The sequence below is a fragment of the Parus major genome, chromosome 3 (assembly GCF_001522545.3).
Source record: "Parus major isolate Abel chromosome 3, Parus_major1.1, whole genome shotgun sequence".
Lineage (NCBI taxonomy): Eukaryota > Metazoa > Chordata > Aves > Passeriformes > Paridae > Parus > Parus major.
Genome location: NC_031770.1, coordinates 39045675 through 39061490, shown reverse-complemented (window position 1 = coordinate 39061490; position 15816 = coordinate 39045675).

Below are 15816 nucleotides of genomic sequence, written 5' to 3'. Positions count from 1 at the left end.
GTTATCCCAAGGCAGATTATTTATTTCCTAGTCAGCATAAATCACCAAGTGTCACTGAGAAAGTGAGGAGGAAAACACAATTCCAGTTTTGTCCAGAAAGGAGCACCAGGGACAGCCCTGCAAGAGATCTTCCAAAGCATGCAAAGTTTTCTATTAATTAAGAAATTAATATAATGTGGTCACAGAGATGGGAGTATATTTTCTCCACATAATGGTTTGAATCAACATATTTCCTAGATCACAGCCTTTCTTGCAGGAAGCTCTATCTAAAGTTTTTGTCTTCAAGAGTAATAGTAGCTCCTGTGAGTAAAATGCCTATATTCTTTCATTCTCTGGCTGAAAGCAGAAACATGATTAATTATAAACAGTAAGGTCTCCAATGCCCTTTTCTTTTTGTAAATGATTCAGAACAATGCAGTACTGAAAGTAATCACACATTCAAATACAAGTAGGTGTGAGCTTTCAAATATACTGAAATTGAATATTCAGAACATCACATCCTGGTGTTTGCTTCTGATGTTAAAAACCTGCTGTGCAAACCAGGATGCATGTTTTCAAAAGTCTATAACTTTGCCATTTTGAAGCCAGATTTCTTCAAACAGAGCAAGGCACATATTTACCTTCCAAGGATTTGTGCCATTTGTGCTGACTTTGGTACCCTTAATAGAAGCTACTTTTGAACTTCCTTGAATGTAAAACTACATGCAAATAAAATTTTCACAGCTCATTTTTAGATAAATTTTTTAGATGTTCTGAGAAACATTTTACTAATAGTTTCTCTTTGCTTGAAATCGGGAAGGTTTGATGTTTTCCTACCAGAGAAGAGATGATCTAAAACACAGAAGAGATGGAAATTAATTTATTGCAATAGAAATAGTGTATCTAATGCAATTGTATTGAAACATAGCACTGAGCTGTAAATATTTAAATTAGGTCTATGAAATGAATTGTTTATAAAGAGCCTTTTCAGAGGTGTATTTTACATGTCTTGTGGAAATCCAGTGCCAGTGCCTTAGCCTGGCAAGAAATAAACTTTTGACACTTCAGGACATGACTCTGAAGCATCCAGTGCTGGTATGTTGCTCCTCATTGATTCCACACAATTGTTTTTGGTTCCATAAGTCTCTTGAACCAAATTTGGAAACCTCGTCTAATTTGAAGGGAGATTCGGATTTGACTTTGGACTCAAGTCTGAGTGCAGCAACACACAAAGACTTCAACTCTGCTGCTCTATATGAGCATGCACATACCCTTATTAATACTTCCTCTTTAAAATGAAGTACTAGGAACTTTAAAACTACAGGTTTTTGGGATCTGGTTAGGAGTAGATCTGATGGAAAACGAGAATTCATGAATTTTGAAACATATTCTTCTTTCCGAACAAAAAAAAACCCCAACTAACAAACCAACCAACCAACAAAAAACAACCAACAAAAAAACCCACCAAAAAACAAACANAACCCAACACCCCTCACCCCCCCACCCCCCCAAATAAACAAAAGTAAAATATTTTCATCGTACCCAAAAAAGAAGTCCCAATATTTAGTTATTCAGTCTGGCAATAGGAAAACTGCATTTTTTCTGGAAAGCTCAGAAAGTCTCTCACTAAATCACTGATGTTCTTGGCTCTGACGGTGTTATTCTCATTTGCTGCAATGACACCAAGTGCTCTGGGTCGGCTCAGTTAACTTGTATTCTTCTGACTCAGAGGGGCTGTAACTCAAAAAGGAAAGAAAGAAAAGCACAGGGTGCCTCTGTCAGGCTCCCACATCACCCCATACTCCCATGCTACTCTCACTCAGGAATCCTCCACTTACCAGGGGGGGCACCTCCTTGTATCAGACGTAAAGCAGGATGTGCAGTCCAGCCAAGGAAGCCCCATCTGAAATAAGCCACCATCCTTATGCAGAATCCAGCTACAAGGCAGGTGTTGTACTTGGCTCCAAACATTTAGGTTGGTTTAACAAACAGTAGTATCAATCAGATTTGATTTAATTATTTTTTATCAATTTAATTTGATTTAAAACTGGATTATCTTTTCTATCAACTTCTTCCAATTCAAATTATACATATTCTGTGAAAATGCTTACTTTTGCATTACTGCATTTTTCACACTTCTCAATTAAGTTAAGTAGCAAAATTCTAAAGTATTTTTAAATAAGCTGATGCAGCTACAATGATGACACATCTCTTGTTCAGGACTGACTGATATTATTAATTTACATGGCTTAATTCTTCAGCATAATGGTGAAATTTTGTTTGTTTTTTTAATTTTAAGTAGGTAAATCAAGACTTACTTATCAAGACTAATCAGGCAGAAAAAGAAAAATCTCCTAAACTGGAAAGGAATTACTTAAATATAGAAGCAAAAAATTGCCCTTTTATTACTTCTCCAAAAGCTACATCAGGTACACACTATTTGTAAATGCTTGGAATTTTTGGTATTAACAATCATCCTGGCCTTACATGAAGACAATAATTTTTGCCACTTTTTAAACTTCTTTTTCTGCAGCAGATCTCTGAATTAATTTTTCAGAACGGTTGATATTGCTGCAACTCAAAGCTTGAACTGCTGCAATAGAACTTGAGTTTCTCCATTTGAGCTAATACACTTCCAGTACTGAAAACCCAGGATTTTTTTTATTTTGTACCACAACTAAATTGGAAAGAAAAGTGTGAGAGCTTCCATGTACCAGTATGTGCCAGCAACAAAACTGAGCATGAATCAATAAATTCACCTTTCCAGGAAACATTAAAAATAATATAAAAATATTTAGAAGTATGTTCATGCTCTTGGTACGTTGCAAAACATGGTTTTCAGTTTCATTTTATGGGAGACTTCATACCTCACGCATGAGAGGGATGTTTTACACTCTCTTGGTGGCTGCTCATAGAAATAAATAGACCATAGTAGCAGACACAATACCGTCAGCTCAGCTCTTGCAATGAGAGTTTGAGAGCACTTTAAGGAATCAAAGATGGTCAGTGGAGAAGGAAAACAAAAAACCTGCCCTCTTATAGATGAGTCACTGTTTTCAACTAGAAATATCCACTGAGAGCTAGGAGTTGAAAAAAAATCAAAAAGTTAATAATTTGTGATGGGAAGAAAATATGTAAGCACCAGAAATGTGAGATATGTGAGATAAAGCACCCAACTTTAACACATGCAAAAACTGGTTCCCTCACTCTTTAGAACACGAAAGGGACACGCAAAATATTTTTCCTGTCACAGCTGTAAATTGCAAGGCAAATTTAGCCAGGTACATAAAGCACCATCCTGGTGCCTGAGGACTGACTGCCTGGCCAGCTCTCAGTTTATTTTAGCATGGATAAAGTCAAAGAGCCAGCAACTCCCCCCCAGCTGCTGCAGGAAAAGCCCCACAGCAGGTATTAGTGGCCCATGTTAGTGGCCACTGCTATGTAAGCAAGCCTTTGGAGGGAATTTATCACAAGGGGACCATGCACAAGAGAATGGCTTTAAGGCTTGAACACCCTGGTTACTAACAGGACGGGGGTGAGTGTGTAAGGGCAGTGTAACTCAAAGGAATCTACAGGACAACTCCATTTTTTACTTTTAGAAATCTCTGCTTGTTTTGTTTGTCTCGCACAGAACAAATCATGTCTTAGAGCAACTGAAATAATAAATGTGTGACAAGTGAAGCCAGCAATGAGTATTCACAAAAGAACAGAAATGGGATTTGGTCAGCATCTTTAGCAAGAACATGGCTATCCTGGTAATTTGTGTTCACAGGAAGAATCTTCCTGAGTTTGATAGTGCTCTCTTTTGAGCCATGTTTTTTTCAGCTTTGATCAAGAAATTGAAGTTTAATCCAATTTTCTAACTGAAAAGTTTAACCCCCATTTCGCCCATTAACCCCCATTCATTTCCAACCATAGAATTCAGAGTTCCAAGTACAGCAGATAAAGAGCTGGGGAAAAAAAAAAATAAAAAAAAAATCCATGACCAGTCAGTAAAGTTTTCCAGCTTTTAGTAATCTCTTAAAATAAAATTAAAAAGAAAACAAAAGTTTTAGCAAAAATTTTTATCCTGTTTCTTTGCTTTACTATCCAGGCAACAAGTCAGGGAATAAAAATGCTGTTCACAACAGATATGCAATCTTACAAAAGGAATTAGTAAAGACACATTTTGTGGAAGTTTCCTAAAATCCAGAACAAAGGTTGTAAGATTTTTAAATGGTATATTTCTGCACTTAACTGCTAATAAAAGTGGGTACTAATTGTTAGGCTCAAGAGTTATATGGGAGGGACAATTAACATGTTGCTCTGTTTTTGAAGTATCTGTCTGCATTAACATAGGGCATTGTAGTGCAGATTACATTGAAATGCTGACTACTCTGCTGTAATATTGCTAGGAGGAAAACAGTCCTACAGCAAAGAACTGATATTAGTTAACTTAGAAAAGGTGAGTATTGCTCTGGTTTTGATATTTTAGACGGTCTGCTTAATAGGTAAATATAAATATTAATTTCTCATAGGGATTTGACATTTCTTTCCACAAATAAATGGTTTCCACTAGGAGCTTTTAACCTAAACCACAGAAGTTTTGTATACAAACAATACAAAAGTAGTGACATTAATGCCAACTTCTCCCTGGTAAATCTCTCAGGATACAAAAAAAATCCCTAAATTTTAGATTTTAGATTTTGAGCAAAATCATGTCACTGTTGGTCAGGTTAGTTTTCTTTGCAGCAGTCAGCCCTGTCTAAGAGGAACCAGTGCTTCTGACCTGCTGACAAATTACATTGAGATCAATGTGTCAAGATCAATGAAGTCAGTATTTTCTATAGCCTTGCCACTTTAGATTTTCAATTTTACATTTTCATATCTAATTGTTTTTGTCCAAAGGGGCAAACAAGGAGAGAAAAAAAGGAAAAAGAGTTAATTGTCCCAAGCAGAGCAAAAGAAGCATGTTTGCACATGCTAATCAGTTCCCTCTGTGTGTTTTCGTTTTCCCCTCCGTGGGTGCTGCAGAGTGGGCAGGAGCAGCAAAGAGCAACTTCTAACCCGACAGCTCTGCTTCTTCCATCATTTCCCCTTCCCCCTTTGTTCTCTCCTGCAAACAAAGAAGTTTCTCCTACCTCAGCTTACCAGATCTGGCTCCTTTCTGCTCCCATTCCCCCACTGCCCCATGGTCCCTTCCCCCACCGCCTTCTCTGTCTCCTGCCTGTTCCCACTGCTTTTCCATCCTCCCTCCCATCACTCCTGCCTCTTTGTTCCCACAGGGCTCTGGAGATGTGCAGCAGGAGCTCAGCTCTTTATTTTTAATTATTTTTTTCTCTTTATTTGTTTTTTTGTTTTTTTTTTCAGTGAGGAAACATGGAATATTTGAAGTCCCACTGACTGCATGCAAGAAGATAGCAAAGAAACCACCATTGTATGCCTTAAAAAAAATATTATAATTAAACACAGCCATCTTTTCCTTTAGAAGAAGATGCACAAGTCCCGAGAAAGACTGTATGAAACTTGCATGCATCTATGTCAGATTGCTGTCTAAGTGATCTGCACAAAATTAGGAACTTTCCTTCACAAGTTTAACAACATCTTAAGGAGCATCTTTATACCTGTTAAGAAAAATGAAGAAGGTGGGGTGAAGTTGCCTCATAAGGTTTTCAGAGCTCTTACACACAGAAATAATGAATATATTTTCGAATTTGTGTACAGATGTTTAGCAAGGAGCTATATCTTTCTGTAGTGGAGTACAGCAAGGCCTCAGGTACACAGTATTAACCTGCTACCAGGAAGATGGTCTGGATAAGAGTGTTATATTCTCTTTAAAAAGGAAGAGAAAACACTGCTATCATTTTTCCAGCTTTGGAGGGGCATATGCCAAATTTTTTATCAAAACCATAAAAAAAACTTTCGCTACCACCATATCTGATTAGGAGCATAACTGCAAAAATAAGTTTAGGCAACCAAGAGAAAATGTTTATGAAGTGCTGTGTCTGTCCTTACCTATTTAAAAATTAGATCTATCCCAGCTGAATCCAGGGCATTAAGAAAAGTAGGATTGGAAATGAAGCCCCTTTTTATTTCTAATCATGTTCTTCCAAAGTCCTGCCTACTTCCAGGCTATGCTTGAGATAATCACATGTTACTTAAAAATGAGTTAATGGAACAAGCAGCAGTTGGATCAGTCCAGCTTAGATTGCATGGCAGTGCTGAGGAAGATGAAGGTGCCTACAAATCTGTTATCCCTAATATCAAAGATCAAAAGAGTAAAGTGCTGCTCTACAGCATAGCACATAAATTACTTTATAAGGGAATTCTCATGAGTCCTGATGGATCTATGAGAACTGGCAGACACTAATAGGCAGTAAAATAATTTCTCTAGAAGTTCACTTCTGCTGTTTGTTTGCATACCTCTCTGGGACAGAAGTGAAATTTGCCCCTGAATCCTCCTCCCATGCATTGAAAACAATGAAATTCTGTTTGAATTAGGACAACAGGAGAGGCAATTTAAAGGGGCACTAAAGATTCAGTCTCTTAATCACAGCTGTGACAAAATGCTGTTATCCTTGCCGGCAATTCCCTGGCAATTTACAGTATACTAGTGTAAAAGGAGGAGACCTTGCATTGCAAAGAAACCTGACTAGATAACCAGGTTTTCGTCTACTGACTCCCCTTGTGCTCTTGCACACATCCCAAGGATCCCCGGGTACTCAGCCATGCTGAAGCCATTCAGGAGCTATATTTTGACCCTGACATTGAATCTAAAGTTATTTAGAAACCGAAGTCAGTGCAGAGGTTGGTGTCTGAATAACCCATTTAATGAGGAGGGCATTTCAGTAGGACTGTGTGAATGCACACCAGCAGCCCCATTAGGCTGCAATAGCACCTTAAGAGTTTTTACTATAGGGGCAACCTAAAACCACTCTGCCTGAACTGTGGTTTCTGCCTTCCCCCAAAAGGGACCCCCTTCCTGCATATAGGACAGAAATTAAATTGTTGGGCAGGTTTACCCTTAGGTTGCCCCAAGTTTAGAAGTTGTTTTAGGGTATAAGAAAAGAAATATATAATTAGGAAACTGAGAAATATCTGAGGACTTTGAAGATAATATCCCAAAGCAAAGAAGACCTAAAGAAAAAGGTAGGATTTTTTCTTTTGTGCCATTGCTGGCCTGATTTCCTGTTGAACAATTGCTCAAACATAAAGAAAAATAAAATAAATTGTTGGAATGACCATGGTAAGTTGAATAGAGTCAAATAAAGGCATATTTTTATTATCTGCATATAATTGAAGGTAATTTAAAATATAAGGAAAAGTAGGTAGTGTAAAGGCCAGGAAAATACCCCAAGGATCAATATGATCTTCAAAAGATTGTGATAACAGCTTGTTAATTGCTGGTATATCAGTAAGTGCCAAACCCAAATCATTGCCTCAAATTATATTCCAAAGCAAAACACATAGAAACTGCCAGCCTCTATTAAGCAGCACATATAAAACAGATTCCAGGTATTAGTGGGTGATTTTTGAATTACTTTAATTCTTATGTCTCTCATATGTTGCATTGACTCTCAAATGAATCTCTACTTTCATTGCTGCTGTTTTCAGGCCTTGAATATTTGAATCTTAGCATTCTTCCTGGAAGATGATTAAATAACTAGAAACTGAAAAAAAAAATAAAATTAAAATATGGGATTTTAGCCTTTAATCTGGACACTTTTGTCATGAGAAATACTGTTAAATTACCATTGCTGTTCTTCAGGCGAAACTCTTAAGCCATCTGTTTCCATGTTCCTTTAGGGTGAAAACATTCTCAAATAGGTTTACGTGTTTCTTTTGCTTTTCTCTTTATAACTAGCTGATGGGAAAAGGCAGAAGAAATGTTAAGTGTGATTAATTTATTTTAAAGCATATTGCTAAGCCAGCATCCCTTTCCAGAAGAGCATATTTCTGCTGACAGCCTTTCTACACAAAATCTTCAGACAGCTCTCCATGAAAAGTTTCCAGCATCCTGTAAGAATAATTTCCTTTTCCTGTGAAGTCCTCTAGAGTTGTTAATTTATGTGGAATGAAGAAAGTAATTTCAAAACAGATGAAGAGGACAATTGCTTTCGCCTTCCTGAGGTTGCCATGGGTTTGTTCTCTTGAAAGAGAGTCTCATCTTTCAGCTGAAGACTTCCAGTAACAGGAGTTTCTCTGGTGCTGTGCACAGAGCTCTTCAGCTACAAGTGGAAGGGAAGATAGACCTCTTGCAGCCACCTCAGGATTTCTGCTTAGAAGCCCAGTAACAAAACAGTGAAGTGAAAATAATTAGAAGTATTTGGGATTTAGTGTCAAAATTTCTCAATTGAGGCATCTCAAGTATATCCATTGAAAACATCATCCTGTCCCTTAATGTTACTGTTCAGTTACTGCTCAGTATTTCTGTTCCAATGATGTGTGAGTTGGTCTGAGGCTGTTGAAACTTCATTTCTAATAGTTCATAGCATCCTTTATATGAATAGTTTTCTGCAGAATTTCATTTTGCTACTTTAACTCTGAGATAATTTATAGAAAATTTTGTCTTTTTTGAAAAATATTTTAAAACTGTGGCTCTTGTTTTGAATCATGCTTGAAGCTTAATCCAAATTTTTATGGAGAAAGACAAAACTTATCTCCACAAACACTTAAAATATGTTAGGGATTACTATTTTCCACTGGTATTTCTTTGACTCAGAACATTGACAATGTTAGGAAAACTAATTTTTGGGAGAAAGACTCAAGGATAAGATTTTATTCTGCTTGCATCCTTCAGACTGTTTTTGCAAGGCTCTCTGAAGAATGGAGCATGGAATGAACAGTTGTCTTCTCTGACCTTCATGACAGCTGGTTGATATTCATAGCTTCCTGGAGCTCTTCTTCCTCTTGGAAGAAAATCTGGGATTCCATGTTGTTAGTTGTTTTCTTCTATCTTCTTGGGTTTTTTTTGTTGTTTTTTTTTTTTTTTTTAACTGGAATATTTAAGCTAAAAATGAATCAAAATTCTGTGCTGAAATTTAGACAAGAGAATCCAATTCAATAACTTAATTTCTGCTTAAAATTGCTTTATCCAGTGTCATTGAGCATATGACAATGAGTTTTGTTAGTAAAGCTGAGAACACGCTTTCTGTGTCTGAGAGCAGGTGGGAAACAGAGGTTGTGGGTGCTGAGTTATCCTAGTTTTCTACAGTTCTTGACTCTGCTAGGAATTGTAGGTATTTAGCACCCCTGATTAACAGGTAACTTACATAGGTGTTTAGTTGTAGGCACTCAGGCTGAATTTTGAGTTCTATATTTTTCTTTTGAGTTTGGATTGAAGTGAGAAGAGGGTGGCATTTTATGTCTTGTAAGATGTAAAAGCATGGAGGGAGAGAACTGATTTGAGGCTGCATATCAGGATATGCTTAGAAGGAATGGGGTTAAAGTTAAGCAGAGAATAAAGTGTCCCCCATATGAGAAAAAAGCTTGGAAACAAGATGCATTTGTCTATAAGAGTGTTTTCCAAGACAACCAAAGAAAATGTTAACATGCATGGACATTCAAAAATACTGTGGAAAAAAAATTAAAAAAGAGGCATTTGCTGGACCCTGGATAGAAGTGGTTTTCATCTCTGATATTGTTTCTGAATATTTGGTGTGAAACACGGTGATTTTGCTTGAAAATACATGGGGTAGCCAAAAGCTTGTAGCCACTTGTGCCTTGCTGAGAGATCAGCTTCCATAAAACTGAGCTCCTTTAAAGAAGGTGCCATGCTGTCAGCACATCTGTCTCAAGCAAGGGAAGGAAGCACTGAAGGTGGAGGATTGCCGTTCATTAATTGCATCATATTGAGCTTCCAGGCAGACTTGAGATGGCCAAAAGGTGGAGATTTTTTGGTTCCTCCCCTTGCTTTTCTATCTCCTCCCCCCTTCCCAAAATAAATGCTTTGCCAAAACCTCCTTGTGGCAGAGCAAGGGTTTTAAAAGAAAAGTCAGGAACAAAGCAAGAATTTTGGAGACTAGGTTAATTCCAATCCTTTCTTTTCTGAAAGAAAGACTTGTAACGTGTACACTCTACCAAGTTATGCTTCTTTTTCACTGTTACTCAGAGTGCAAATGCAAAAAAAGTTAAACATATAAGCAATAATAAAATAGGGTCACAAGTCATTACCCAGCCTTGTAAATACAAGAGTCTCCAGCTTTCAGTCATTGATCTAAGAACAAAAAAATGTAAGAACTGGGGACATATTAATCCTTTGTTCAGTTTTATTAATGTGCAGATTACTCATGGAAAAATTTCCTGTGCTTTCAACAGAAATATTTCTGAGGTAAAATCTGTAGAAACTAGCTGACACTTAAGGACTTTTTTAGCATTAAGGGTTCATTAATAAAATGAGTTTCTGGGTCTTTATTAGAAAGGCATACTTGACTTATTTACTTAATATTGTGCCGGTGTTGCACACTGTAATCTTGTATTTCTAGATATGAAATTTGGTGAAGACTTTTCTGTGCATCACAGCAGTTGCTTTGTGAATGGAAATATATTTACTACAAGTATAGACAACTTAATGTGTGAGACAAGACATCTGCCAAGGATAAAGTCTTGAATTAAATTTTTTTTTATCAAAGCTGTCGATGTGTTAAGGCTTGAAATGTTTTCTTCCTTAAAAAAAAGGTGGCTTGAAGTTATTTTTCTACTTCTTAGATTGACCCTCTCCTTGACATCTGGACAGACAGAAATGGGAAATTAATTCTTGGGGATACATGGCATCTGCCGCAAGATTCTTGAAATGAAACACACCTGACTTGGACAATATTGAAATCTTCCTTCTGGTTTCTTCAAAAATAGTTTTTCCAAAGCCAGTGTTAAATGCAAATAACAAGCTGTCTAAGGATAGAATTGGAGAAGGCTTCAATTAGCAGTGTTTTTTACTAGTATAAAACAATGAATATAACATGATTGAGATTGATTTTAATTGTTTTAATTCAGCTTGTTAAAAAAAAAGCTGAAGAAGGCAAATGCATGTTTGCAATGTGTCTGCAAGTTTATTAACGTACTAAATTAACATGGATGTCAGTGGGAAGTCCATGACTGAATGGAGAAACTCACATTTCTGCAGTTCCCCTAGGCATTGCTGGCACTGCCTCCTATGGCACAGGCACTTGTTATTTTACATGTTGTGGTCCCCACACAATTGTCATTTGCTTCTTATTCATCATCTCTCTTGTATCTGCATGTGGTACTGGCAGCACGGATTGCTAGATAAAATGGTGGGGCTTACATGGTTCCTTTTTAATCTGGGCACTGCTTTGGAGGTCTGGTATATTGTTGTTGTTGTTGTTGTTGGGTTTTTGTTATGTTGGTTGTTTTGGTTTTTTTAACAAATGTACTGGGCAAAATGGACCAATGTCTGCAGCATGCTGGAACTAAGTGTACTTAAATGTACTAAAATGAGGAGTTTGATAAAAATACCAGTGTTCCAGAAACATCCAGCAGGAAAAATACAACCTTATTAGAAAATCAAGCTGAATTTGCATTATGAGACATCAAAGGTTGTGAATTTTTGTTTTGACATGTAATTACTTTTCATTATGCATTATTATCCTATTGGATGCTTACTTGCATTACAAATGGTTTTGGAAAGTAAGGCTGGGATATTAGCAATGAAAATGTCTGTAATATTTTCACTCTGAATGTTGCTAGAATGAGATCCTAAAGACTCACCTGAAGCAAGACACTGAGTCAGTAGAGCCCAGAATCAGCTCTCCTGGCATTAAAACACTTATGCTGTGCATGACATCAACAGTTTTCCCATATCTAAACCTGTTAGGTGGCAAAAGGCCAAAAGAGGTGGCCAAGACCAGTTAACCTTGGCTGAACTCAAACCAGGAAACCGTAAGAAACGTTTGTGTTTGGCAGAGCTTGATGGGCACGTTTGATGCAAAAAGGCTGAAGTTGGCAAAACATTCTACATTCCTCATGGAAAGCAGAGAACCATGAGCACGTCTGTAGGCCCCAGACGGTACTCACAAGGTCTGAGCCCTGTGTGACAGGCAGAAGCTGGTATTACTTTCGCCCATTGTCTCTCTGAGAAGACAACAGGAGCTTCTTTGAGGAGCTGTGGTGTCAGCTGTTTCTGATTTCTCTGCAATTACCACTTACCAATGAGTGTTGCCTTGCTTGTTTGTTCCTTGTCCAGATATGTCATTGTCATGACAGTTCTGTTCTTCTGCTCTGTGGGGTCCTTCTCTCACGTGTTTTCCCTCTGAACACACCTGTCCAGCATTGTGTGCAACACAAATGCTGTGCACATAATGAGAAAAAGATTTGCAGGGAAATGTGGTGGTGGCTTGATCAATGTGTGAATATTTCACTTTCTTAAAAGTAATAACATGAAAATATTTAGATGTTGGTGAAGTGAGTGTGGGCAAGATGAAGAGTTAGGCATAGAGAACAGAGGTACATCACATACAGCTTGGAAGAAATTAATTAATTGCATTCAGAGCAGTGAAAGAAAGTGTACAGTGGAGGGACCTAGAAAGTGGCTCAGTTGATGTAAAGGCATGCTACATGTGAGTTCAAATAATCCCTAGACTGAGTTAAATTTCTGTCCTTTCCTCTGAGATCTGCTGTGCCAACATGATGGAAACAGCATCAGTTATACAAAATTGTTGGTGTCAGTCAGTGGAGGTTATCTCAAACGAGATAAAGAAAACACTTTTCTATCTGAGAGCTTCCTTGCTGATGAGAGGCAGGGAATTTGTTTTCAGTAACCCCTCACTGCTGAAGCTATCCAAATCCTTTTATTTCATATGGATGAGGGAGTTACCTGGAGCAAGAAATCAGGAAATAATCATGGAAGTAAAGAGTTTAGGAAGGGCTGTAAGCTTTGAGGCCACACTGAAGGCAATTACTAATTCCAAAGCATGAGATAATCCAGATTTAGACACAAATTGACAGATGAATACTAAAAATGTTATCCTTACTTATAAAATATAAAATAGTGCTCATTAACACTGTGTATTTGCCTTTTCTGTGGACTTGGGAGAAGGAAGAAAAACACTTAACAGTAAAGGAGGAGGAAAAAACCCTTACAAAACAACAGAAAAGAGACTGTTTTGGCTTTAAAAATTCTGCAGTTACAGATTAGGATTTATATCTCTTTAGGTAGAGGTGTTACCATTGTCTAGCCATGAAGCACCCAGTTTGGCTTAAGCCTTACAATAATCTTCATGAAATGTGTCAAAGTAGAGGAAAAATTATAGATTTGCAAAATCCTGAAATCCTTTATTGATATTAAAAGAAGTGTGAAAGAAAGTTTGATTCTTAGCACTGCATACTTTCATAAAGAGAGGCATATGCATAGGGAAAAGATTAATATTTCCAGTAAAAGTCTGTTTTGGTCATTAATGTCAGCAAATCTGAGGACTTTTGTACTTAAGACCTGAACACTGGCTTTTTAACCTCCTCCAACATATCTCTAGCAAGGAAAGTTGAGTTGACATTAGTGCTCTTTGGGAAATATATGGATTGAAGTATAAGAAAAGGTGATGTTTATGGTAGGGTCTCCCAACAGGACTCCTGCTGGGACATTTATGACAACACTAGTACTATTTGTCCTCCAATTTCTATGGTCCCTGTTTGAAGCAGAATATGTCTTCAGTGTGGGGTTGTGTGGTTCATTTTTTCTGGGTTGGGGTTTTTTTTGTTTTATTTTTTGTTGGTTTCTTCTGGATTTTTTTTGTTTGTTTTTGTTTGTTTTTTGGGTTTTTTGTTTGTTTGGTTTGGTTTTTTTTTTTTGTTGTTTTATTTTGTTCTGTTGTTCTAGTTTTTGCTTGGTTGAAGTTTTTTAAATTTACCTTTTAGCCAGGATAATGCAGCAAACAGTACGTTATTCTACTACCTCTCTCTGCATCCCCTGTAGTCCCTGTTGTGCCTGTCCCTCTTTGCAACTTTAAATGAAATGGCCTGTTAAGTGGTGAGTGGCTCTTGTTTATGTCATCTCCTTGTTCCCACTAGCTCACTCAGGAAAACTTGGTTTAAAAAGAAAGCTCTTGTCATCTAAACAATATTGCTAAGATATTGAAAAAAGGTATTCTAGGTCAAGATAGTCTACTTCCACATTTGCTGATTTCATCTATCTTTGTGCCAGACACTCTTTTAGAGACTTGCAAGAGAGGTTCAGTTTATTTTGATGGTTTTCCCCAGTTGGTGCTGTCTAGTGGAGCAGGCGCTGAAGTCACTGGAAGTTTGATCATTGACTTTCATGAGGGAAACCTCAGGATCTGAGCATTTGAGCTGGAGAGGGCACTTAGCAGTACTCAAGCAAAGATCTGACTAAGTCAACGGGAGTTTTGCCACCTTCCAAAAATGCAGGATGGCGCTCTGCCTTTGCCTTGCCCTCCCAAATGCTAAAGGGGGAAAACAAAACAAACCAAAATCAACATGCTGTGCTCTGCTCAGACTACTTGAAAATGTTTCTCAAAAATGTGTTTGCACCAAAACCTGTGGAGAAAATCAGTCCTATTAAACTGGAGATCCTGAAATCTACTTATCCCAGAGTCTCAATACCCACATTAATATGGACAAAACTGCTATGTGTTTTCACAGCCTATCATGTCCTATGTAAGTATATGATAGCACGCTGGGGTTACAAAGTGGTGAGTTCTTATAACAAGCTCTTCCAACACAATCTTTAGGCTTTGTGTAAATCTTATATATAGGGAAAATTACACGCCAGGTTAAACAAGATCCAGAACCTTCCTAGGCAAATGACATTTACATGCACATCAATACCTCAATATTAGCATCAGTAGAACATTCCTCCCCAGTGTACAGGACAAAGCAGCTGACAAGCAGAAAGGCACATCTCAATTACAGATAAATAATGATAAATGTGTTCATTTTTCTTAAGGGGAAAAAGGGGGGAAAAACCTAGGTGGTGGGAAAGCAGATGTTTGCCCTTCAGCGAATTAGAAGTAGGAAGTTTTGACCTTTGGAGGGTGGGTTTCATCTCCGGGCTCAGTGGGTGCTGCTGCCTGGGGTGGGCATGGGAAGTGTTGGGTGGGACAGCAGGGACACGGATCCGGCACCAAAGGTGGCATTAATCGCGTGTGTCCCCCCCAGAAATGCAAGCTGAAAGATTTAAACAAATTTAAACAAATACATCCAATACTTAAACACACTCTGACATTTTTGCACGGCATCCTCAGGCGGTTAAAGCTGCAGAGGGGCAGCTGGGACCCTGGGACCGCAGGGACGGGCTGGTTCCCGCTGGGAAGGTGTCTGGGGATTTGCCATGTCCCGGGAAATAAGGTAGGGAATGACAGACAGGCCTTCTGAACGTGAAGGAGCAGCTGGAGGCTACTAATCTTCCCATGCAAGAGGGAAAGTATTGCTATAAATCGGGAATCTTTATAGCTGTTCGGCTGGAGGAAGTTTTTTGGCTGTAAACTGTCATGCACTGCAGCCCCCGCTGAAAAGACTGTGGAAGTGGGGAATCCTCTCTCCTGAGAACCAAAGTGCAATTAAGATCAGAAAGAGGGGGAAGGAAATAAAATAAAGACGACAGGAATCCAAGCTGAGGAAAAACTTCACGGTTTGGGTTTGTTGGTTCTTTTGGAGCGGTTGTTAGGTTGTTTCTATTTTTATGTTTTTTACAACATTCCAAAGACTACACATTAACTCCTGGAAACTTTTTTTTTTCTTTTTTTCTTTTTTTCTTTTTTTCTTTTTTTTTTTTTTTTTTTTCAAATGATCATTGCAATATTTAAAGCTGGGAAGACTCTTTTAAAAAGACCACCTAAATCTGAGAGCATACATTATTTGTCTGGGATGAGCAGCTCACTCGTTTGC